General features: G+C 38.4%; 1 long non-coding RNA gene across 1 annotated transcript in view; it reads left to right on the top strand.

Annotated features, from left to right (window-relative positions):
• LOC124248636 (uncharacterized) overlaps positions 1–24,162 on the top strand; it is a 40,216-nt gene extending 16,054 nt beyond the window's left edge. Inside the window, exons 2-3 of the long non-coding RNA XR_006891105.1 lie at positions 10,249–10,338; positions 23,976–24,162. This is a non-coding gene — a long non-coding RNA (uncharacterized LOC124248636). The remainder of the gene's footprint in view (positions 1–10,248; positions 10,339–23,975) is intronic.
• The last annotated feature ends 3,333 nt before the right edge of the window (positions 24,163–27,495 follow it).

Genomic DNA, 27,495 nt, shown 5'->3' on the forward strand with positions numbered 1-27,495 from the left:
CTGGATTGTTTCTAGAAAACTGGATAGAGCTGTGTACCTAAGTAAGACAAAACTGAGATCAAATATTAAGCCAAAGATGTCAAAACATGCCGTTTAACCTTATAAACCTAGCTTGGAACCAAGGGAGAGTGACTAATCTTTTTAAAGAGGGACACTTAAGAAGAATCCATTTATTCATTAATTTGACAATTATTTATTGATCTGCTTCTGTGTGTCAGGCACAGTTCTAAGTTCTTAGGATACATCAAGGAACCAGATAGAGAAAAACCCCTCAGCAGAATTTATCTTCTAGTGGAAAGAGACAATTAATAAGCAACAAATACAGTAAATAAGCAAATTATATGTTAGAAGAGGAATAAATGCTATGGAAGGAGTGATTGGAGGTGCAGAGGAATCATGGTTTCCTCTTTTTAGAAAACAAAATTCCAGTGCTCTGTAACGTTCTCAGAAAAGTGCACACTACTATATTGAGGAGGATGTCAGTGCAGCTAGGCGCGAAGGATGTGTCCAGTAAATGATTGTTTGTAAATTAAGTACTCTAATTCTTGTTTGGTTCAAAGCAGGTGTCATAGCGGTAGTAAGTTGTGGAGTTCTTATAAAAAATATATAGTTTTTTATGAATACTATAATAAAATCTGTGATATCTCCCATTAACTGAATCCCTAACACCTGTTCCCTTTATTTACCTTACTTTTGTTTTTCGTTTTGTTAAATACTATTTCACTACTGTTTTAAAACAAAATAACTGAACATATGTGCAGTTTTAGTCATAAAACATTTACGTTCTTTCTGTCAGTGTTAGTGATGGTGTCATTGTTTATGTTTATACGTTTAGGAAAAGAGGGATAATTTCTTTAACTACCGCAAATGAGTATGTACAGCTCATCTGTTTGCACAGGGGCCTGAAGAATATAAAGGTATTTACTAACTTAGAGATAGGCTAGGGACCTTTGGCTTCATGTATCTTTTACTTAGCTCTTTATTCGACTATATTATCAGTGACACTGAAGTTCAAGACCACATAGATATTGGAACTTATGCCTCCTTTTCTTAAGCCTTGATAGATCATTAGGAATTAGGAAACTAATGTACTGTTGTTAAACTACAATACTAATAGTTCAAAGAGCTTTGGGCTCTTTACTGCTTAAAATTTCACTTGATCCTCATAAAAACGCAGTAATGTGAGGAAGAGTCTTTGGAAACTAAGGCTCAGAGAAGTTATTTTACCAAGGTCACTAACCTAGTAGGGTAGGGGTGGAGGGCACAGTGCTTGGGGCTGAGATGAATAATACACTCTTCTTAGAAAAGCAAACATCTAAATTGTTTAAGTGACTTGGTTTTGTTAGGAAAACTGGAAAAATATTTAATACAGCTTACCAAATCTAGATATTGTGTTGTCTAGGTAAGTGCTCGTCATTTAATGACTAAGCATCTTTCCTCTTGCTCCATGTTGCTGTTTCTGTGCCCCAGCCAGCAGCTCAGTTCACCTCATCTCACCCTTCCTTTTCATCTCAAGAGGGTAGGAACAGGACTGTTGTAATCTCCAATAAAGGAAGCAACCAACTATGAGTAAGAATTTTAGTTGGCTTATTTTTAATGTTACACTCAGGATATGAACTGTAGAATTTTTAAAAAATGAAGCTATCTCTTGTACAGTAATTCTTAATTCATGATTTCTTTAAGATTGAAAAAGATCTCAAACTGGATATTTTAAAAAATTAATATTTCACAGTTTTTTACTACTTTGTATGTAATTTATGGATCAAGCCAAAATTTTAGAATTCAAATTTTGGAAATATTCCAGTTTCAATACTCATATCATTACAGAAGTAGAATTGCTAAACCCTGGGTCATTTTAGTCTTTTACTGTATATTAATGAGTGTCTGGAACATTAACTGCTGTAGGCTTTGCCTCAGGTCTCTCTTTCCAACTTGGTCATTAACTAAGCTTGTAGAAGAATAACCTGTCACAGTTTGCTTTATAAAACAGTGACAATAAAAAAAATTTACTATCCTTGAAATCTAAAGTCTTTTTTCCTTGCTGTTCAAAAATCTTCTTAGAGGGATTTGTGTGTGGATGGATGTGTGCTCACTCCACTGAGCAATTGGTAAACAAGTTTAATTGCATATTGAATAATGGAATGAAATTTAACATTATCCAACAGGCGTGCCCTACCCCACTCCCAGGTGAAAAGCATTATATTATTGATGGCATGTATCTAAAGATTGAAATAACTCCCCAGGAGGAGATTTATAACCTCATCCAGATTTTCACAGATTTATTAGGATATTATTCCTTATTGCTCAGATGACTTACTACTTTTGCATTTTTGGATTTTCTTCTGGTTTTCTCCTTAACTGGCAATAAGGGAAAGTGAGCCCCTCTCCTTGTATACTGAATCCCTCAGCCTCTCGTCCTCTCAAGGACTGAAATTACCTCCTTTATTCTGCATCAGCATCCCCTTCAGTAATGCAATGTGCGATAATATTGTTAGGTCCGGTGGTTGGTTCTCAGTCCCCATATACCTTGTGATAGCAAGTCCTCACAGCTGATCCTCTGTCCTTCGTGAAATCCTCTGCACTTGGCCTGTAGGACACAATACTTTCCTGGTTTCCCCCATACTTTTCAAGCTACTCCTTTTCAGTTTGTCTTACTTGTTGGTCCTCCTGTCCCCCATCTCTAAATATTAAATGCCAGGGGTCAGTCCATGGATGTCTTTCCTTCTCTGTCTACATGCCTTTCCTAAGTGATCTTATCTGTTTTCTTGGTTTTCATTCCCATCTCTATGCCAGTGGCTCCCAAATAAATATCTCCAGCCAAGACCTAATCCGTAAACTATGGGCTTGTTTGGCGTCTCCATTTGGGTGGCCAATAGACATTGCAAACTTAAACTGCCCCAAACTGAGCTTCTGGTATCAATCCCTCTCCCCAGCCTGCTCCTGCAATCTCAGTCTCTTATTGCACACAGTAGCAGTTCCATCATTCTAAAGGCTCAGGCCAAAACCTTGGAGTTCATCTTGACTCCCCTTTTCCTTAAACTCTTTGTTCAATTTTTCAGAAAATTCGTATGTTCTACTTTGAAAATACATCCAGAATTTGACCACTTTTCATCAGTTCCCACGCCACCATCTGGGCCCAACCACCACTATCACTCACCTGGACTATTATAATCTCCCTCACTGAGTTTCTCTGTTTCTTCCTTTCTTGCCCTTCAGCCTCTTCACATAGAGCAGCCAGAGTTATACTGTTAAAACACAAGTCAGAGCATGTCATAGATGCAGTTAGGTTCTGATCTTTGCTGAAACCCTCCAGTGGCTTCCTCTCTCAAGTTAAGTTCAGAGTCCTTACAATAGTCTTCAAGGTCTATGTGATCTGCCCACATCCAGCTCTCCGACCTTACCTCCTACAGTCCCCATTCTTCGTTCTACCATAGCGACCTCCTCAGTGTTCCTTGGATGTGCCAGGCATGTTCTTGCCTTAGAGCATGGGTTAGAACCACGGTCTCTCAGATTCTAAAGCCTATTCCTAAATCTACGTAATTAGTAGACTCTCCAGAATCCTAATCAGAATATTCTCATAGAAACATCATACCTAAATCATAGTATAATTTTTAAATGCCCTTGTTAAAAGGAATTCTAAATGTGTACTTCATTTTGCCGGGCTATTTCCTAAAATTTGATATAAACAGTTATGGGACTAAAAAGAAAAAGATCTAACAGAGTTCTGTGATGTATATGCAGACTGTCTAATGAACGTGAAAGCATCTAAATGCTGTCGATAAGTGTTTGTTTACTGTCTATTAAGTGCTAGTATCTACTATGACCCCTTGGGTGTCAAGCCTCCTGTTGGGGGGGAGAGGGGGGGACAGTGGTGAATGAGAGAAACATACAGAGACAGAGAAGGAGAAAGAGACAGAGAAGGGTACAGAAGGAAACTGGATAAGGCCCAAGTTGTTTTGCTAAAGGGCCTATTGGGTGCCTTTGTCCAAAATGTAATAGGACATATGACTGTTAAATGAATCTGAGAATACAAGAGTTATTCAACATTATAATACCATATTAACAGATTGGAGAAGAAAAATTATATCTCAGTAGATGCGGAAAAAGCATTTGATAAAATTCAGCATTCATTTGTGGTTTTAAAAATAACTCTTAGGAAAAACTAGGAATAGAAATAAATTAATCTGATAAAGAGTACCTATAAAAAAAACCTTAAACATTGTGTTTATTGGTGAAATGATGAAAACCTTCTCACTAAGATCGGGGTGAGATAATGGTGCCCAGTGTCAGCATGTTCAGTCAATATTGTAATGAAAGTCCTAACCAGTGCAATAAGGCAAGAAAAAGACTTGAAACCTATAAGAGTTGGAAAGTAAAAGAATAAAGTTAATTGTTCACAGGTGATATAATTGGATCAAAGAAAATCCAAAAGAATCTTCAGGTAAATATTTAGAATTAGAGCATTAGCAAGAAGGCTGAGTACACAATCAGTATACAAAAATCAGTTGTATTTCTTCATAGCAGCAGCAAGTAAGACTTAGGAAAAGAAAAAAAACTTCAAAATACCATATAGAATAGTTTTAAAAAGCATCGAATGCCTAGGAATAAACTTAATAAAAGAAATACAACTCCACACAGAAAACCATAAAACACTATCAAAAGCAAAGAAGACCTTAATAAATATGTATGCGTTGGAAAACTTGGTATTGTAAAGATGTTAGTTCTCCCTAAAGTCAGTGAACTTAATGTAATGAATATATTCAAACAAACCAAATAAAAATTGTAGCAGGTTTTTATGAAAACTGACAAGCTGATTCTAAAATTTATATGGAAATGCAAAGGGCCAAGAATAGGAAAGAGTCTTAAGAAAAAGAAGTATGGAGGTATTCATCTATCAAATATCATGATTTATTATAAAACAAAGTAATTAAGAGTGTGAATTGGCAAAAGGATTAAGAAAAAGACCAATAGATCAGGTAAGAGATTTTAAAACTGATTCATATACGTGTACAAACTCTTGATTTATGACAGGTGGCATTCTTTCAATAAATGGTATTGAGTCAATTGGCTATCCATATGGTAAAAGATGAAACTAGACCCTTACTTCATATCATACACAAAAATCCATCACAAGCAGACTGTAGATACAAATATGAAATGTTAAACATTAAACCTTCCAGAAAATCAGGATGATTTTCAGGGCATTAGAATAGGCAAAGGTTTCTTAAACAGAAAACAAAAATCACTATCTAAAAAGAAAATGATTATTGAAACATCACATTAAATAGACTATATTAAAATTAGGAACTTCTATGACTCAAAGATCATTAAGAAAGTAAAAATTAAAGCCACAGATTAAAAGACAATATTTGCAACCTGTATTACCAAAAAAGAGCTCACATCCAGAATATGTGAAGAATTCTCACAGATCAATAAGAAAAAGATAACCAAAAGACAAGTGGGCAGGAGACTTGAACAGACTCTTGACAAAAGAGAATATCTAAATGGCCAATAAAGATACGAAAAGGTAACATTGTTAATCTGCAAGGGAATAGAGATTAAAATCACAAAGAAATATCACTTCAAACTCAGCAGAGTGGCTGAGAGAGAGAAGCCTGACAGTAGTATGCACGGAGTTTATGGAGCAGTGGGGAGTCCTTATTGCTGGTAGGAATGTAAATTGGTACTGGCAATTTAGAAAACTGTTTTGTATTATTTCCTAAAACTGACCAGATTCAGACCTTATGACCCAGTAATTCCACTCCTTGATGGAAATGCATACATATGTGCACATGCACCAAAATACATGTGCAAGAATTGTGCATAGACATTAAAAAACGTTGTAAAATGTCCGTTCAAGCAATGAAGATGAACTAACCATTGTTATCCCATTTATATAAATTTCAAAAGTAGGTGAAACTAATCTATAGTGATTAAAATCAGAATATTGATTATCTTTCAGGAGGAGGGAGGACTTAGAAATGGAGAGGGACCAAGAGGGGGTTTTTGGGGTACTAGTAATGTTCTATTGCTTGGCCTGGGTGGTGGTTATAGAGGTGTTCACTTTGTGATAATTCGTTGAGCTTATGATTTTCACTTTAATATTTATATATAATATATAAATATATTTCAACAGTGAAATACATTTCACTGTTGTACTTGAATAATTTTTATACGATTTTTAAAAATCTCCATTGCAGTATAGCAACTGTTACTTATTAGGTACTATTTTTACCTATTTCATCAATTGATTTATTTCTGTTACAGTGTCCTACAGTTGTTGGGCAAGGCATTATGTGAACTAATAAATAGCACCTCAGGAAATCATGCTCTTGACCTAAAAAAATGACTGGATATTTTGAGTTAGCAAGCGTGTTGAACAAATAAAATTTTAAGAGGTACTTTTTCAAGTAAATGCTTTCTCAAATAATTTTTAAATTTCAAATTAATATATTTTTCTGTGGCTCCAGATACTAGTCTGCGCCTGCATTTATCAATACATGTTAAATATATATAGTTTTTAAAAAATGAAATCTGATCATAACATATATTATTTTGTGACTTATTTTTATACCTAAAATGTATGTTTGAAGTTATTCTATTTATTTATTTTTATACAGTAAATGTCACAATGTATTCAAACTCACAAGACTGTAGAGTGGAAAGCAAATCCCTCTTTACCCTTTCCTTCCCCCATCTCTACTTCCCAGGATTAAGCATGTGAACAGATTGCTTTTTGTATTATTCCATACATTCTTAATGTGTATGCTAGTGTGATGTTTTATTTGTTTTTTACAGAGTTTGACTTCATACTCCTCTGAAACTTTCTTTTTTTATCAGTATTGTTTCAGCATATTTACATATTTGCATATCAGTGCATAAATATCTACATCATTCTTTTAAATCTAGATAATGCCTTATCATTCTTTTTAATAATATTATCTTAATTATAAGATTATAATAATTATGTATAATTATATATAATAATGATTATATATAATTAATCTTAATTATAATATTGTATAATATTCCAGGATAGGGAAGTTTTACAATTTATTTAGCCTTTCTCCTACTAATAGCTATTTAGATTATTTCCAGTTTTTTTATGATTACAAAAATTTTAAAACAAACTTGTATGTGTGCATGTGTATCTTTAGGTATTTGAGAGGCTATATGTATAGGAATTGCTGGGTTAAGAGTCAGAATATTTTTTTATATTGAAAGTAACTTGAACCATACTTTACTTTTGTGAATAGTCATTAAGAATTGGATACTGCATCATATCAAGAAAACTAATTTTGTCGAGAATAAAAGTAAGGCACCAAAATGGGAATCAATGAGTCTTTTAAGGCAGGTAGAATATATTAAATGTTAGTAGTGTAGGGTTTTAGTGGAAAGGAAGACATATGGGAGATATTTGCTGCTGCCCCAAGCCCACAGCCCTAGGGCCTATTTAAATGTCAGGTAGAGAATGGACAAACAACTTAAACAAAACTACAACCAGTCTTCACAAAGAGAAATTGCAATACAATGTAATTAAGGCACCAATTTATAATACTAATAGCCAAGAAAAATATTTCAGTTAGATTCCTTAAAATTAAAAAGTCTCCTCAGGACTAGGCCACATTTACTCTGAAAAGCCATCATCCTTGAGTCATGCTGTTCTAAGAATGGAGGATTTTTCCTAATGGAGTATTGTTGATCATTTAAGTCTGTACCTACTGCTGATCGTGATTCTCAGTTTAACACCAGGAATTGAAGACATCACAGCCTCTTAGAAATGAAGCACTGGACACTGTGTGTATTAATGTGCTCTAAAAATAGTTGAATTTATAAAGGAACGGTTTCTTCTTTACAGCTGGAAAATTAGTATCTTGGTTCTTTGTTATTTATTTACACCAAGCATCAAAATAAGATCTTTCTTTGCCATAATACCACATTGTTAATAGTAAGAGGACAGGAGACATGGTGGAAATCTAAATACCTGAATGATTTCTAGCCTTTGTGGATAATCGTAGCTAATATTTGAGTGCTTATTATGTGTTTGGTGCACTTACAAGTGTCCAGTTTGTATTACTACCTGTCATAACAGCCCTGTTGGGTGGATGGTACAGTAAGCGTCATTTTACAGCTTGGGAATAGGAAATGTAGAAATGCTAATAAGCAAGGTAGCAGCTGGTAAGTAGTAGAGCCCATGTTCAATCCCAGATAATATGGCTACAGAGCCCCTACCCTTAACCATTTCACTAGGGCTGGAGCTTCACTTGGTTCTGAATTTGTGAAACCCAGGGTTCCACACCTTTTCTGTCTTCACCCCCTTCGGAGCACACAGTGTTGTTTGGTCATAAGATTTCCCCCTGCCATTGGGAAGAGGAGCTGGACAAGGGCAGATCTTTCTATGTATGTATCATTTGTAAGAAGGATGTCTTAACCTTGTCTTGCCTTGTAATTTTTTGCTAAAAGCCAGGTATGATACACCTGGTAATAGGAACTGAGGCAGTCAGGCTTTTAGCGTGAGGTGTTATGTTAATCTGGCCAGGAGCTGAGCTATGTTTCATGTTTGCTGGAGCTGTGTCAGAGGCTTCGGTTTTCTCTGAAGTTTTCTGTTTTTGTGTGTGGTTTTTTGGTGGGTTTTTTTTCCCTCCCAGTTGTCTTTATGTTTCCCTAAGAACTCCTTCCTAAATAGATTCTGTGTCTTGCTGCCCTCTCAGTTGTAAACCAGTGTTATTATCCTAGAGCCTTGTTGATGTGCTGGTAAGGTGGGGGGATGGGGGCTGGGAGGGAGTGTTCTGTAATCTTATGATTAAATCTCTACCTCTTCTCATAGGAAACCATGCAGCTGTGTACTGTAGACAAGATGGTATCTGAAGGAGTTGACAACACTTTTCAGTCATGCACATAAAATGTGGTGGTGCCTGATAGGCTGGCAGGCCTGGCTATTCCCAGTGGGCACAGCAGTGCCCAGGGGATGTGGTGATAAGTAGTGGAGGGGGTACTTAGAGCAAAGAAAGGATTAAAACCATGAATGATGATGAATTTTCCTCATTTACTCCCCCTTCTTGGTGAAAATTGACTAGATTTGTTAGTGAGCTCACATGAGACAGCCTTGGGGACTCGCAGAAACACCTGAGGCAGGTTTGTAGAGACCTAGCATATCGTACTAGCAAGTGGCAGAAAGATCCACTGAAATCTGAATTACCTTAGTTAGCTATAGGTAAATTTTTATTTTAGTATTAAAAACCATAACCTTTAAAATAAGAGCTATTAAATATTCTCTTATTTTTGTGTCTGTATTTTTGCTACCTTAGTTGCCATTAATCCAGTTCTTTGATTTGATCACAAATTGACAAAGTTGTTTAATTATCTTGGTTCAGAGCTCAGATCTGCATAGGAGCCAGTGTAGAAGAGAGCCAAGGATACTCTACCAGATCTTGGAGTTTCAAATGCAAGCACAGGAAGTATCATCTTTCAAAGCTCTTAGCTCAGTGGGGAGTAGGAAGGGTTGAAGTTTTGTCGTTTCTTTTCTGCCCCTTCCCTAAGCTCGGTCCCTCCTCAATATCCTATGGTCTTGTTAAAGGCAAAGGATATTCAAAATGTGATGTTGGTAAACAGTGTCTGCAACTATGCTTCCTTAGTTTCTCCTTTTTGAAAGTTTCTATCCTTTGTTCCAAAATAATTGTGCTTTTTCATGATTGTTAAGTTAGGAACTCAGTGGCTATGTGTGGTTGCCTCCCCAGCAACCATTATTACCAGAGTTCCCACGCTGTACTGATGTGCCCTGGGGCACCAGAGAGAACTCACAGAAGGCATGTGAGATATTTTAAATTTTCGAGAGAAACACTGTAACATTTGTTGGATAGTACATTAAGTTGTTTGGACCTGACTACTTAATTAAAGGAGTAAAAAGGACCTGTTGAATATTTCTTTTGACCAGGAGCCACCGTGAAATTCTTGAAGCCCTAAGGGCAGGTGAAAAGAGGAAGTTTGAGCACCTCTGCATTACGTACTTCTCAACAATTCTTATTTCTCTTTGGGGATCCACGTGGATCTGAGATATTGAATTCTCCCCCAAATTCAAGGCATGGAGTACATGATCAAGCTAAATTAATCAATGCAATCTACACTCTGGGCCTCGTTAAGAAGTGAACATGTTTCTCAAATCAGCCTAATCAGGATAAATCTCAGGTCTCTTGCTTGGAATACCTGAACAATTTCAATCTCAATCTCCCTCTATTTCTCTGTCCCTAGCTGAGAAAGCAGGTAGCCACTGGAGCTGTTGACAACCATCTTTTGAGCACAATGAGAGCCAGCCTTTGGATGAAGTTGACACTGCAGAAGGTAGAGTGGAGAGACTGAAAGAAACTGAATGCTTGGTAACATTCTTGAGCCACTGGATCAAGCGCTCCCTGAAGCCTGCTACTTCTTTTCCTTTATGTATATTCCTCTAAAAATTATTGTTTAAGTTTACATCAGTTGTCTTTTAATTTTGATTCCCAGTTGTTCTTGTTATATTCTATTTATTAGTCAGGTATAGTATTACAAATATCTTTAATTTTTCTTGCCTTATTGAACTAACTAGAATCTCCAATACAGTGTTGAATAGAAATGATAGTATTGGACATCCTTGTCTCATTTTCAATATCAGGGAGGGAGCTTTCAATAGTTCGCCATTACAGTTGCTGTAAATTTTGGGGTTTTTTGGTAAATACTCATTCATCAATTTAGTGAAATTCCCTTTTATTCCTTGTTGCCAAGAGTTTATATCATGAGTGAGTATTGAATTTTATCTGTTGGGGAAGCAGCCGTCACTGGACCTGCTGCCCCTCCTGGATTGCCCAATCAGTGCTCTAGGCCTGGAACATTCCCCTATCTGGAAGCTGGATTCCAAGCTGTCGCTTGGACCTAGATTCTTCTTTCTTATTAAAGAAACCTTTCCACTGTTCTGGGTACACAGTGAACTTCCTTGTGTGTCATATGGCACCTGGATAACCCCACCAATATCTCCGACCCCTCCCTGGGAAGGAAACGAGGTCTTCACCTACGCAAAGAGGGGTGCGTGCAGTTGATAGCCCTGTGTTGGCTATTAGGATGGACATACTGGCCATGGGAGGTCAGCACAAACTACAGACACTGATCTTGCTGAGTATAGTCTCCTTTCTGTGAGTAAAGCATTATTTCAAGCAGCGCCTGATGTGTCAAGTCCTCAGTGACTCCCAACCTGTAGATGGTGCAGTGGGCCAGAGTCTGTGGGCTCCTACCTCTGGTGATTGGCACTGTTAGGATCTTTCCTGTCCTCCACTCAGTGGGAATCTTTACTGGGGATTGGTAGCTGGATCTTCCTGTTCAACATTATCAGATGCTTTTTCTGAATCTATTGAAATTACAATATCATTTTGTTCTCCTTTTTCCTCTGTAGTGAGGTAAATTACATGAACTGATTTTTAAGTACTACCCTTGCATTCCTGTAATAAACTCCACTTAGAATGTTTTATAATTTTTACATATAGCTGAATTTGACTTGCTATTATGTGGTTTAGGAGTTTTGCATCCACGTTTAACCTGTGTCCTTATGTATAAAATGTATCTCTCATAATTGGAATAGAGTTGAATTGTCTTTGTTTTTACCTGCTCTGACAATCTTAGGCTTTTACTTAGAATACTTAGTCCATTTACATTTATTGTAAGTACTGACGTTGTTGGGTTTAAATCTATCCTCTTCCTATTTTTTTCTATTTGACTTACCTTATTTATGATGTTCTTTCTCTCCCTTTCTTGCCTACTGTTGTATTAGTCAGTGTTTTATTATTTTGTTTCTGTATGTTAACTTGTTAGTTAGTCATTCTTTAGCTCTTCTTTAGTGACTATCCTAGAGATTGCAGTTTATATCCTTGATTTATTCCAAGCTAATATGAATTATTACTTTTAAAACTTCCCAGGTAATGCTGGTAACTTTTTAATTCTATTTCTCCTTCTCCTGCGTTTTTACTTGTTCTTATATGCATTTTAGTTCTTCATATAGTTTAAACTCTGTAAGACATTATCATCATCATCGTAATCATCACTATCATCATTTTGCACAGTCAGCGTTTAATTATATTTACTTAAAATGTTGACCCTTTCTCAAACTCTTCATGACTTACTGATATTTGGTGTTTTCATCTGTGATTATTTTCCTTCTCTTGGTCTACTGGAAACAAATTATCTCCATGTCAGTTTTTCGTTTTCTAAAAAGCCTTTATATCACCACCACTTCTGAAGGACTTTGAGGGAGTACAGCTCTAGTTTGGCAGTTAGGATCTTGCGGCACTCTTAGTTAAGTCATACTCTTGTTTTGTCGTTTCCGTTATTTCTCTTCAGAAGTTATCAAGCAATCTTCGATCCTCTTAAGGTAAAAATTTTCTCTGGCTGCTTTGAAGGGTTTTTTTCTTTTCTTTCCTTTCTTCCTTTCTTTCTTTTTTTTAGCAGTTTTATTCTGATGTGCTAGGAATATTTATATTTATCCTTTTTTGTATTTTTCCTTCTTGGGGTTTACAGAGCTTATTGATTTGTATTTTGATGTCTTTCATCTTTTGGAATAGTCATCTTTATCTCTTTGAATATTGCTTCAGTTTTAGTCTCTCTTCCTGCTCCTCCTGGGACTCCAATTACATGTTTTTTGGACCTTTTCACTGTGCGTCACATGTATTTCATATTCATATCTCCCACTCATTTTTCACTCTGTTCTTTAGTATTGATGTTTCACATTGACCTGCTTTGAGCTAACTCTTCCTTTAGTCTCTTGTATATAATCTGTTGTTAAATCCATATGTTGAGTTTTTAATTTCAGTTATTGCTTTTTCAATATTTTAGTATATTTGTCCTTTTCTTCTGTTTCATTGAGCATGTTAATCATAATTATTTCAAAGTTCTTTTCTGCGAAGTCCAATCACCAAATCATATAGAAGTTTTTTTTATCTCTTGAGTTTTGGTTTTATAATCGTTTTCTTGGCTGCTAAGTAATTTTTGATTAATTCTAGACGTTATGAATTAAAAAATTACAGAGGCTCCAGATCATGTAATCTTTCTTCAGAGAGGATTCACCTTTTTCTCTGCTGGGCAGGTAGAGAGAAGACTGATCACCCTAAATCCAGTCAAGGACTAAGCTTTGTTCACAGGGGGTAAGGCTTCAATTACCTCTCCTGTGCATAGCTCTCCTGGGCTTCCAGATGGGGGCCTGCTGTGTTCACTGGAGCCTCTCCTTCTGTCTAGTCCTCCACTTTATTATTTTTTTCTTTCCTCACTCAAAAACTCAGATCTTCTTTTTCTGGTCTTTTTGTCTTGGGTTCTTAGTTTCCCTTCTCATTCAGAATTCAAGAGCGATCCTGGGGAGAACCTACATGTGCCAGCTCTAGTGCTGTGTCTTCCCGTTATGACTTCGTTAAATTAACGTTTGCTAAGAGAAGCACGGGGTGCTGGATGGTGAGCCACAGTTCAACAAAGGACCATAAGAGAAATTGGAATAGAGAAGTTTATTACTCACAGGACCTGGAGGAAGTACATGGCATACCTCGAGGAGCCACACGGAGAGGAGAGGTCAAGTAAAGGTGCAAGCAGAGAGAGAGGCAGGACCTGGGTACGTGCCTTTATTAGTGTCTGTGGGCGGAGTGCTTTGGGGTTCCCAGGCTAAGGCCAGATCCGTCAGTTCAAACCAAAAAGAGCAGGGTTTTGATAAGCTCTAAAAGGTGCACAAGGAAGAAAGCCCTAGGGGGAAGGGGAGACTGCTGATCACAGGGCTGTTGGGGAAGTCGTATCAGGAACTCACAGTTGCGTGTGATTCCAGGGGCCATTATCTAGGGTATGTGCTTGCTTGGGGGGCTAGTGTCAGTTTAAGGTCCCTGTGGGCCACGTGGCCAAACAAAAGGTGTGCTGAGGCAGCACTGCCATGGAGTAGCTAAGCCAAACTCTCAGCAGTCCCTCTCAGTCGAGTACCAGCCCTGCAGATCTCTAATTTTGTTATCTCTAATGCTGCAAGACGACCCAAAACTCTGCTGGAGTTTCTCCCCAGTAGCCCTCTGTCCACACGTTCCCAGATTCTAGGATGCAACATTGGCCAATTTTTCTAGAGAAAAAGCAGCTTCAGATTCTCAGCTCTTCTTCCCATGGTTGTCTCTTCTCCAGAATCTTCAGAAACTTGGCCTCACTTCTTCCTGGTTGCCTCAGTAGGTCCTTGATGCATTAAATAGATGTTTTGTGCATCTCATTCTCTGTTTTTTTCTCAGTGAGAGCACTGGTGTGCTCTAAAGTACTCCCTCATATCCTAAAATGGAGGTTGATTTTTTCACATTAAACCATGTTTTGAAGGATCCAAGTTTTCTATGTGTTGTTGAGTGAGGTCAAGTAACACTATTACTTAAATATTAAGCACTTTACGTCCAATAAGTTATATGTAATTTGGAAGGAGTCTGGAAGTAATTCTGACTTAAAGGAAATACTATCTTTTTAATGTTAGTAGTCTAAACAAGGCCTTTCAAAAAATGTTTTTGAAATTACAAATAACATAAGAAAAGCTCTGTATGTTGCAGAAAGGAGGTGCTACAACATACAGAAACTGTGTTATTTCTTTTCTTCCATGCGATACCTCCTAGGATTAGGGACAGAGAAACATCTGACATTATCAGAAAGACATGGAATTCTGCTGACTCACAGAGACAGCCGCATTTCTAATGACCAGTATCAGAACAGCAGAGTGAGAATTTTCTGTCCTTAGAAAGGAAAAGCCAAGGAGATAAAATGCCTCTAAATGAAGACCATATTGGCTCTGAAGGATAAGCTACTGGGATATAGACACCAAGCTAGAGTTAAGAATGAGCAATGAAGGTTAGGATGAGCTGTTTTTAGTACATGCAAACAGCTAGAGAACTACATGAGAGGTTTCCCATTTGCTATGAAGGTTATCTTTCTAAGTGTAATAGAATCCTGTGCCTCATATCGTTCCTATTCTTAATATCCCCAAACATGTCTTTATGTTTAAACTCAGGGTAATATAAGGCTCTGGACTTGCTAGCAGAAAAGGAGGAATTTGAGGCTGGTAAGTCATCAACTTAACATCCAGCCAGTCAGTTCTAGTCCACTGGCTTCTACAGACAGCCCCCATCACCGCTTCCCACTGCTTCTCCCAGTTACTGATCCTTCCTGAACATTTAGAAGCCTTTACAGCTTACTCTTCTGGCCTCGTCCTCCCCGCTGCCCTGTGGGGATGTACACTCTGGCTGCACAGACTGCTTGCAGTTCTGCAGATACGCCCTGTGTGTTGCATACCTCTCAGCCGCTGCTTATTGGGTCTGTCTCCCTGGAATGTACCCTCCCATTTTTCCCAGCCCCTGTGCTCTTCTGTTTCTACTCTTTCTGTCTGTGGTAACCTTACATATTTTTTAGTACTCTCTCCCATGCCTCTTTCTCTATTAAATATTTTTTCTATTCCCAGCCAGATGTGACCTGTTCTTCCTTTAAACTGTTATAACACTTTGCTTATGTCTCTCTTAGGACTTTTATTATGATCTTCCTTGAAGAAAAATTGTTTGTGTTCTTGTATTATTACTCTTATTAGACAATCAGCCCTTTGAGGAATAGAGCTGTGACTTTTTTTTTTAAATCTATAGTAGGGCCCACTAGAGTCTTACAAATACTAGTCAGTTAATAAATATTTGTCCAATTAAATATAGGTGACACATGGCCCTCAAAGGCAGTTCACAATATGGATGTTGCTTTCTTCTAGGCCAGCTGGAGCATATTTTTCTGACTCTTCACTTTTCTTTAAAGGCTCACCTGATTAGGTAAGACCCACCAGGACAATCTCTCTTTTGGTTACTCAAAGTCGACTTATTATTAACTTAGTCGTGGTAGTGATATCCCATCATTTACAGATTCCACCTGTATTCAGGGGAGGGGCACGAACGAAGATAACACAGGCCATTTTAGAATTCTGCCTACCGTATCCCCCTGCCCTTTTCTGTATCTTTTTTGTATATCTCACCCAAAAGGTTGTCAAAATGTGATCCCTGGACTGTTAGTATCGGTGTCACTTAGCACATGTTAGCAATGCATGTTCTCAGGTCCCATTCCAGACCTACTGTATCAGAGATGCTGGGGGCCCAGCAGTCTGTGTTTTAATGGGCCCTGCTGGAGATTCTGATGCACACTCAAGGTGGAGAACTGCTGCCTCACTGGTCTTTTATTTTAGTGCTGTGCCATGAGTAATTCCCTCTATTCTCCACTTTGGTTAAAAGCAAAACAAAAACTAGCCTAACCATGTTCCACTAGCTGTCTTAATCCTCAGCTGATGAGGAAGTGAGAAGGAACATCGATTCCCAAAGTGACCGTGCCAGGAACTCTCCCATGCTGACTATGACTCCCTGGCTGTCCACCCTTTCATTTTCTTCTCCTTCATGTTGTCATTTGCCTAGCAAGGGGAAATAGAGGAGTAATTCTGTATGTAAGCCAACTGAATTAATTGGGTGATTCTTTGCCCATTTCTTCCCACCCCTCTACTCACTTTTTAAAATCTGAATAATTGTCACGACTGTGGGTTTATTGTCCTTTTTGTTCTTATTGCTGCTGCTGCTATGTGGGAGTGAGTGGAGAAAGCTCATGTAATGGATGTGACATTTCCTAAGGTGATGGTAGTTGATTAACCTCAGACGTTAGCACTGAAATTATATCAACACATGTTCCAGAAGTGGAGATCTTGCTGCATTTAAGTAGAACCATGTTATGATAAGGAGCAGGGTATAAGATAACACTGTGTGTAGGCTCTGCGTGTGTAGGAAGTGAAATCTAAGCACTCCATGTGTTTGCTCCATAGTCAAATCTATGGTATCGTTGAGTTGTTGAATAACTTAATTTCATTATACTTTAGTGAAATTTTAACCACATAAATTAATCTCCAACTAATCTCCAACCTGAAGTTTTCCAAATCCAGAAATATTTTACACAGCAAATATCTATATAAACTTCTCATATTTTATGAAAAACATCTTGCAGAATGGACTAAGAAGTATTTTTCTGTAAAGAGAAATCTTTGCCTTGACCTTCCTTCCCTTGCTTCTTCCTCCCCAAGGGGGGTTTCATGAGGGTAGGACTGCCCATGTCTTCTGGCCTGCTACTGAATCCTCAGCACCCACCTAGCAGATGGCGCTCAAATGTTTGTGGAATGAATGTACTTTTTCTATCACTTTATTAGAGAGATCTTCCCACGGTGGAAAAATAAAACTGACTGACTGGCCTGAACATCCGCTATGACATAGGAGGACCATTGGCTGTTTTAATGAGAACCAATCATCCACTATGACATAGGAGGACCATTGGCTATTTTAATGAGAACCAATTCCCAGCAAGAATGTGGCCTGGGTTTCAGTCATAACTCAACTGTGTAGATTACTTGCTAACCAAGTTTACGAAATTTAATCCAAACTTCTCAATTTGTAACCAGAGATTTTCTAAAGTAGAAACGTATTCCACAGAGTGTGTCTCTGTATGGGTGTGTATCTAAAGGAAATACATTTTTATATGTTTTCTATATTCATGTTTATTTTCAATCATTAAACTAAAATCAATTAGTTTATGTGGTACATTTTGCAATAATTAGCCCCTACCAGGGTGTTGGCCGAAACAACCTCTCTGAGCCAGCTGGCCAGCAGGCAAAGAACAATGGTGAGGCAAAAGCTGGATGTAGGGAGCCAGGAGCAAAGAGAACGCTAGGAAAGAGTCTAGTCCTGCTCTTCCTTTCACAGGACAGGAACTGTGGCACAGGCCCAGAACTTCAGGGGAAGAAAGAGTACTCCAGACCAGGGCTACTTATGTTCCTAGAATTCTTATAAATACAATTAGAAATGATTAGAAAATAAATCACTATATAAATGGTGGAATAATCATCTTATAAATACAATTAGAAATGATTAGAAAATAAATCACTATATAAATGGTGGAATAATCAGTGTCTACACTTGCCTCATAGAAAAGCTAATGCATTTTTCTTCTTTTCACATGGTTTAAAGGGCTTCAAATTTCTGGTGCCATAAATAATGGTGGCACCAAAATGGCAACTTTTGCTTTAGAATGATCTGCCTGTGACCAGTAGTTTCCATAGTGTTGCACAAGCTTTCAAATATCAGACTGTGTTGGATGATTGGAAATGAGACCTTAAATATAATTTTACCCAGAAACTCAGAACATTTGGAAATTTATGTAGCACAGATAGTTATTAAAGTATAGAAGAAGGAAAGGAGTATTAATTCAGAGTCAAAACTTGCTTCCTATTAAGGAAAAAACGAAAAAGAACCCTATATTTCTAAGTAGCCATTTTCCCGGATCTTCCTTTGCCCCCAGGAATACCGTGCTCCCGCCTGGGAGTCCTGCTCACGCACTGGGAAGAGCCTTCGGCCTCTTTGGAAATGTTCTTTTTCTCTCTCAAAATGTATCAGTTCTATTCTCTCTTTTAGGTAAATAGTTTCATGGATCTCCTTTCTAAGGCTCAAAGGAAAAAAAATATTTTTAGCAACTAGTTTCAAATCAATTACCAGTAAGTTTTTAAAAAATGCTTTATTTGCCTGCGTTAAATCTTTCCTTCCAAGTGCTTCCTGTTTGTACGTGTGCATGACCAGCGCAGGTCCCTGGAAGTCTGTCTGCTTTCCCAGTTTCTACTGAACACGTGAGCCTTTCCGCAGCTCCTGAGCTTTCAAGGCTTACTTCCTTTTCAACTTCTTTTTTCTAACTTATTTGCTCTTTCACTTTCCCCTCCTCACTTCTCTTCCTCTTATTGAATCTCTCTCATCCTTAATTCTTTTGCTTCTTCTCTCTCAGTTTTGGGGCATTAGAATTAGCTTCCTAAATTCAGGATTTTTTTTTTAAAGAGCAAAATTGTGATCTTTAACCCTCAGATTGGAATCACTCAACATGGTTCTCAAAGCAGCTGCTTAAAGTTGCCTTCTCGAGATGAGCCCTTTTTAAATGTGTTTGTTATTTTTATTTTTTCATTTGCAAGGTAGTACATGAGCATATTTACATATTTTGAGATTAAAAAACCTTAAAGCCAATACATCTGGAACTAATATAATGTTATATGTCAGTTACTTCTCAGCAACAACAAACAACCCTGTAAGTCTTGTTGAAAAACAACACTCCCCTTACTGTTTCTCTTTACCTCCCAAACCGACAACCCAGAGGCAGCCGAGTTCACTTCTTCTATGCCGAGTTCACTTCTTCTATGTGCTTTTCCACATTGTAATCAATATACTTAGGATACAGTTCCTTGGTTTATGAATTCTAGACAGTGTCAACTTGATACGATGGTAGGTGCGGCTGTGGTTGTCTTACCCCTCCCTCTCCACTCGGTCTCTCCCGTCTTCCCAGTAGAGTGAAATTTCCATTTTTGGCTCTATCAGCAGTCATTGTTTACGTTAGTAGGATGACATAAATCTTTTCTACTGCTTGTCCAGGTAGTACACTTTGTTTCCTTTTTCATACAAGTTTTTATTCTTCCTAGAACTAATAATTGCCTTGTTTATATTTTTATTTGCTTAGTTCCTGTGTATCTATCGCTATATATTTTTTTCCAATATTGTAACATATCTGTCAAACAACTGAAAAATAACTTTTCCCGAAAGCTAAACACAGCAAATCAATCAGTGCCATTTTCCGCTCTCTGGAGATTTCTCTCCCATGGCTTTCAATCTTCTTGTTCAAATGTGGGCTTGCTGTCCAGGGCTGCCGCACAGCTGTCCTTCTGGAACATCCTTTCGTTAACTCCTGGGAATTTCCTTAGTCTCCTAAATCCTCTGTTTCCTGTATCTCAAGTCTTCCTTTTTCTTCTTTTACTTCCGCTTTTTTGAGGAGCAGATTCTCCAGTAGTTTCCTGAGAAAGAGTACACATAGGAGGTAAAATTTTTGAGCCTGTGAATATCATAAAATATCAAAAATAATTGATAATTTGGGTGTAATGTTTTATGTTGGAAATAATTTTGCCTCAAACTTTTGAAGACAGTTCTCCACCGTTGTCTAGTTTTCTGTGCGGTTGTGGGGAAATCTGATGCTATTTGACACCTGACAGTTGCAAGCAATTTTTCTTTGCTTGTTTGTCCTTTTGGGGAAGATTTTAGAATCTTCACTTCTTTCTGATGTTATGAATTTCACTTATCGTGTGACTTGGTGTGGGTCTTGTTCATTGTGCTAGCCCCTTTCAATTTGGAAATTTTTATCTTTTAATTTTTGGGCATTTTGGGGGAATTATTTGTTTTTCCTTTCCCCCATGTATTTTCTCTGTTCTCTCTAGGACTTGTAAACAATTTCACTTTCTTTTTTTTTTTTTTTAAAGATTGGCACCTGAGCTAACTGTTGCCAATTTTTTTTGTCTGCTTTTTCTCCCCAAATCCCCCCAGTACATAGTTGCATATTTTTAGTTGTGGGTTCTAGTTGTGGCATGTGGGATGCCACCTCAGCGTGGCCTGTTCAGTGGTGCCGTGTCCGCGCCCAGGATCTGAACCGGTGAAACCCTGGGCCGCCGAAGCAGAGCGTGCAAACTTAACCACTGGGCCACGGGGCCGGCCCCACAATTTCACTTTCTAATCCCATCTTTATAGAGCTGTTTAGATCATAAGCCTCATTTATGGCAAATGGTTTTCATGGCCACCTATCATTTTGGAGGAAAAGGCAAAGGGGCCGAGATCAAGTGTAAATCTAAAGAATGATTTACCTTACTCCTACTCAGGGTTTTCCTATAGAAATCTTGCTTTTACAATATTTTTTTAAAGTAAAGCAATTCTTACTGGTTTTACTTCCTTTTATTGTTAGATGTTAATGCTTTTAAATCCCAAGAGTGTCGGCATGGTAGCTCTAAGTAGTAAAGGCTGCCATCACGGCTGCTGTGCATCAGCTTCCTCACTGTGAGACCCGGATCACAGGAGAGTCCACCCCTTAGTCCTGTTGTGAGTATTAAGTAAGGAAGAACACATGGAGTGCTTGCACCAAACACTGTACGTAAAAAAGTGCCCAATAAATGATAGTTACCTGTTTTTATCGTTATTTGTGATCCAATTTGTGTAGGACTAGTACTATCCCCATTTTACAGGTGAGGAAGCGAGGCTCAGAGAGGAAAAGTGCTTGTACAGGTGACTGAGCTAGCAAGTGGCAGAACTGGAACCGCCTTGTCTGGCTCTGAAGTCTGTGCTCCTTCTCTGCTGCTGCCCTCCCACTGAAGGTCTTCCTGTCTTTCCTTCCGTATCCTTTTTTCTACCCCTGGGTACAACTTGCTCTCCCATTCTAAAACAATAGTGCGCAAGGTCAGTGTTGAATCACCAAACACTAGAGACTGTGGACTTCCTTGAAGACGTTCAAGGACCCCAGAGACAACACTCTGTCCCAAATACGTTAAACACTTGCTGTGTGGAGGAGGGACTGGAACAATGCATGTTCCACATATGCTATTCTGTGACGTCGTGGAAAGGCTAGGGTTTGTCTCACCTAAGGCTGTGATAATTTCCAGTTGGGGGTGCATTGAGAGCATTGCTCGCTGATGCGTGCAGCATGTGTAAAAACAAGGAAGAGATGGTGTCCTCTCCAGAAGAATTAAACTGATTGGCCATCCGCATTCTTTGTGACACTTTGCAAGAAGAAAAGTTTCCAATTGTGATTGTACAGGCAGTAAATACATTTTCCCGGTCAGTCCCTTAGAGTTCAGTCCCTTGAAGCTCTCCTGACATATCCTCCTATTGTGGCCAAAAGCTATGAGTGCTGAATACCTTCCAGATCCTCGCACGTCACCCTGCCCCCCAGCTCCATCCTGTGCCGAGGAGTGTGGAATGCTCAGCAGAGCTGGCTACAGTAGGTTTCACCTCTAATTTTGGAACTGGAAGTGGTTTTTTTTTATAAACTTGGACATACTTTTGGACAGGTCCGTTGCATTAAACAGCCTTTGAACTAGAGATAATGTAAATTAGCTTGAGCTGAAAAAGATTATTGCCTTTCTCACCATTCAAAACCTCTTAAGATTTTTAACAAATGGAAAAAAGTACAAACACTGAAGGAGGGGATGGGCTGTGTTATTCTTGTGATTTTGAGCATATGTCCTAGAAAGGAAAATGCCCAGGACAATTTAAGATATTGAGACTATGAAAATACAGGAAACAAAAATATACAACAAAATTTTAAATACTAGTCAATCTGTTTCCTTACCTACCTCATACTTTTCTCCTTGAGAAGCCAGTTCCTCAGGCTGCTTTCACGTTTTTGACACTAATGAAACACCTAAGAGTCTGGAAGCTAACGAATCAGGCTGAAAGGAAGTACATCATTTCCACAATGTGTTCTAAGTCCTCTCATCTCAAGGTTACTGAGCATGGGCTGACCGGGTCAGCCACATTAAATAGTTGGGTCAGAACCAGAGGGAAGAGAAAGTGCTAACTTAGATTGGGTGCCTTCTAGGAGTCGTGCACATCTGGACCCTTCCATACATTTGTCACTGAATTCCTCAACTTAGTGAGGTAGTCATTTCTGTTCTCACTTTATAGGTGACGAAGCTAAGTAATTTAGAACTTGTCCAACGCTACATAGCTTATAGAAGAGGAGCTGAGCTAGTCTTGTGTTGACTTTAAAATTTATGCTCTTTTTACTATATCATAATGCGTGTGCACTATGCACACACACAGCACTGTTGCAGAGTAGCTGACCTTTGGAGAGGTGGTATAACATGGTTAGGAGGAAACAGGCATGGAGCCAGGCTGCCCCTGTTCAGATCCTGTCTCTGTTAGTTACTAGGTGTGTGGCAGTACACAAATGATTGGACCTAAGCTCTGCGACTCAGTTTCCTCATCTGTAAAATGGGAGAATATCAAACCTATGCCATGAAGTTATTGCGAAGTATGAGTTTTATATGAAAAATATTTTAAATAATGCTCACATAGAGGAAGGATTCAATAAACAAAATTATTTCTAAAAGTCCAGTATGGGGAGAGGAGTACTATAGATAACCCAAGTAGAGTGGTCATTGGAACACTGGTATTAAACAATCTCGTTTTTTCAGGCAATCTCATTTTTAATATGACTGATTACCATGTATATTTATTAATAAGAAAAGATGTTTATTTCGTATGATTTACACACTGATAAAGGTGGGCACACCTGTTGGTGGTAAGCCCAGTGCAAGTCTCAACAAGGCAACCCTACTGCTGTGGGAATTGGGGGGCGGGGCAGAATGGGCTCCTGGAGTGCCATATTCATAAAGACCTGTCATAGCAGTGGTTGAGAACTGACCCTCCTAACTGGAGGAGATTTTTGGCTGAAATGCACGCAGATTGATTTATTTTATTCTCAAAGTCATTATAACATGCATAGGTGAATATTTCTAAAGCCACTTAGTGGCAGTAATCTTTACACATAATCTTTTCATGGACCCCAAGATTTCTGCACCCAACCAAGGATACTTGGGTGCCTAGAAGTGGGACAGTAAAGAAGAAAGGAAGTAGGAGATTTGAGGAAGGAGAGGTGAGTGTGTGAAAGTCCAGAACAACCATTCTCAGAAGGCCTGAGCCAGGGAGCAAAGCATGCAGTGATTATGTCTCGTTCTCATCTCTCCACTGGCCCTGCTGCTCTTGGTGTGAATGCAGAAGGAAGACAGAGCCTGAGGATTGGGACCACATTATGAACATTGTGTAGCATACAAGGATATGGACTGGGGGTCATGGCACTTGGATTTCCAGCTCAGCCACTTGCTCTCTGTGAGATCTAGGCAAGCCATGTGAAATGTCTGGGCTTGTGCACATTAGGACAGTAACATCCGCAGTTCCTTTCACTTCTCATGTCCTATGGCTCTCTTCTATGGTTCTTTTGCTCTTTGAGCCTGGAATTAATCTGGTCAATCAAAGAAAGCATCTGGTTCTACAAAGATACACAGATGACAGTGTGAGAGTCAACAGCCACCCATCATCATTCTTAATCCCTTTTGTCAGTTCCAGGTGGTGTGTACTACCCCTGGGACAATTTGTCCCTCTCAGCCAGCTCAAAAGGACCATTGCCTTAGATGACACAGAAGATGGATGTTTTCACCTTGACCTTGTTGGCATATCTTCATTATTCCCACCCTTCCAACCGATACTCCTCTTCCTCCTCCCAACCTGAGGGGCAAGTGGAATCAAAGGCAAGTGGAGATCCTCAAGCAACCCCTTTTTACTGTAATTTATTAAATTAAACAATTGTTTCCCAAGGCTCTGTGACCTAAAGTCAGAAAACTAGCTGAGTCCCTCACAGGAAAATATAATATTAAGAAAAATGCAATCCCAAAGGTAGTCGGGGGAGAAAAAGAACTTTCCATTTTGAATTCTAAATGTCAAACAGCCATTCTAGTTTTAATTGCAGGGCAAATAATCATTATTTGTTGAAATTCTTCTGCAAATAACAGTTTGTTAAGGCTTTTAAGGAGAAATTATTTGGAGAATGTATTTAACTCACTTACTACTTAAAATTCACATTAGAAGAACTATTTTAAGTACAATGAAATGCCATTTTAATAATTTCATGTATTTTCGTGATGGATAGCTACTTTAAATTTACATGCCAACCATGTAAATGCCCTTAAGTGACTTTTCATTATCCTAAATGAAAGATGGTAGGCAGTTTGAGATATCAATGTGAGTGCAATGCAGGCATGTCATTTATAGTTTATTAAACTAAAAGGATGCTAATCAATCATTACATTTAAAACAGCATCCATTGGGGAAGGAGATTGATTTGCTCAGATAAATTATTTTTTAGAGTTAGAATTAACTCTAAGAAGTACTTAACTTTAATAAGTAAATTGGTGGTAAGAACATACAATTATAGTTGCTAAGGATTAGTTTGACCTTAAGAAATAACTGCGCCCCAGAGCTGAGTGGAGCGAGGTCTTTGTAGGATTTCCTAACAGACGGACTGGCGCTTGCTCTGCTCCTCTGGCATAAACAAGACATGGACACTTCACAGCAGTGTAAGCCCTGAGGCAGTGTGCGTATTAACAGGTAGACTTTGTATTTCTTTGGTTTTGCATTTTAAAAAAAGGCTTTTCACTGAAGCTTTAATATCAGAAGGAATAACATCAAAGTAGAAGTAATTTCGTCCAGAGCAGTGACACCACCTTTTAAAAATCATATTTGTGAAACAACATGAGATTCTGTTGATTCTTCTGCTGTAAAAAAGTGCACCTAGGTCTTTAAGTCAATTACAGTGACTATAGAGGACTTGAATAACATTTTTAAAGTAATTATGTTTTTTCACACAGCTGATTTTTCCAAAGAATAATTATGGATGGATGTACAAATCGTTTTGACCAGATTTTGTCAGCAAGGAATCAGGTTTGTTTCAGTGGGGGATCAAGCTCTTTGTTTCAGTCAATTCATATTGTTTACCTTTTGTGAAACACATGTTTCCGGTTAATTGTCATGGCAGTGTTTTAGCTGATTTGGAAGTTGATAACTTTTCTTAGAAAGAAAAATGTATAAATTTGGATGTAAAATCAGTTTAAATGATTAATCCATAATTTATCCTCCATAATATATCTGTAATTTATCTTGGTATTATTTTACAATTTTATGATATTTTAAAAACTGAAAAAAATAAAGCTTTATTACATATGTACCGTCTTTAAGAGTCATTTCATTTTGTGCACGTTTCACATTACCAACTTTAATTTTAGGTATGTGTCGAGGCCAAACCTGGCAGGACGTAATCTCATTTGATGTCATTTAAAAACTAAAAGTTATGTGGGATTTTAAGTTTTAAAATATTTCTTTCAGGGCTAACTTATAAGGAATGCATTCAGTAATTTATTCAATATTCATCCCAATAAATAGCTATTGAAAGTTTATTCAATATAAACCGCTGAGCTAAGTCATGGTGAGGTTACAAAAAGGAGTCAAGTATAGCGCCTGCTTCATGGGAGTACCTTTGTGAGGCTAATTACTTAGCTGATGTAACAAAGAGAGCCAAAATACAGTGGCTTAAACAAGCTGGAAATATATCTATTTCCCGTTTACAGTCCACAGGTGAGTGTTTCCAGGGGGTTGAGTTCTGCCACCCTAAACATGCGTCTTCCAAGATTGCTCCAGTCTTCAAATTTTCCAGCCAACAGGAAGGAGAAATTCAGGACAAGCAACTTGCCGTTAAGGAGGTGACCTGGCAATGCCCACTCCTCATTGGAGTGAATTGAGTTTTGCAGCCACACCTGAGGAATGTAGTCTCTAACTGGGCAGTGGGCACCCAACTAGAACTTAGGGAACACCATTACTGACAAGAAGGGGGACTCAGCAATTAAGGGGGTCAAAATATTAATATATGCAACAACGTGGATGAATCTCAAAAAATTAGGTAAAGCAAAAGAAGTCATCACAAAAGGTTAGGCGCTGCGTGGTTCCATCCGTGTGAAACTCTGGGAGAGGCAGAACACGGCGTGGCAGGCTGGTGGTTGCTGAGGCCGGGTCCTGGGGTGGTGATCCCCGCAAAGGGCACAGGAAACTGGAGGGTGATGGACATGTTGTAGACCTGGATTGTGGTCACGTGACTGTGTACGATTACCAAAATGCCGGAAGCTCTACACCTAAAGTGAGTGAGTCATGATTGTTATTGCTACTGCTGCTGTAGGTATTAGTGCCTTGAGTGGGGTTCATAGAATTTCAAGAGAGCTAAGAAAAAAAAATCACTGACTAAATTTGGAATTCTTGAGCCAAAAAATTAACATTGCTTTATTTTGTTTGAATTGTTTTATTTTTTTAAAAAAATGGCAAGTACATGTATTTGTTAAGATCATTAAAATGACTATTATTCAAACAACCCCAAATCTCTGTAGCTTAACTGACAAACAAACAGTAAAAGATTTATTTCTCATTTACGTCACAATCCTGCTGGTTGGGTTGCTCCTCTAGCAGCAGCTAGGGTTCTAGCCTCTTTCCTCTCACAGCTCCACTGTTTTCTGGGACCGTGGAGTCCTTTGGGATCTTGGAATCATCTGCTAGATCCCCTGCAGCCAGCCAGGGCCAGGCTTACAAGTGGCACGCACGCTGCTGCCCATATTCCAATGGCCAGGACGGGTCACATGACCAGCCCGAGAGGGAGGCCTGGAACGTGGTCTTCTTGTGTGCCCAGAATGAGAGTGAAGTGGTTAGTGAACATACAGCACTGCGTCTGCCACAGTCCAAAAAGTTACAAAAAACAGAGAAAAGTTCTCCTTGGTTCCAATCTGGAAACAAAAATAATAGGACTCCTGATTTATTTTCTTCTAATCTTTTTAATCTATGCATTTTAACATTTTATCATCCATGGATTATATGTATAATTTTGTATATTTATTTTTCACTAAATATCACTATTTTTTTATCATTAAAAAGTTCAAATCCTATCTCTGCAACATACTAGTTGGGTGAATTTGGAAAAGGTTCTAGGCCTCCGGTTTGTCTGTTTTAACTTAGAAAATGTTAACAGAAATGGTACCTACCAGGCAGG

Source organism: Equus quagga, chromosome 12 (assembly GCF_021613505.1).
Source record: "Equus quagga isolate Etosha38 chromosome 12, UCLA_HA_Equagga_1.0, whole genome shotgun sequence".
NCBI lineage: Eukaryota > Metazoa > Chordata > Mammalia > Perissodactyla > Equidae > Equus > Equus quagga.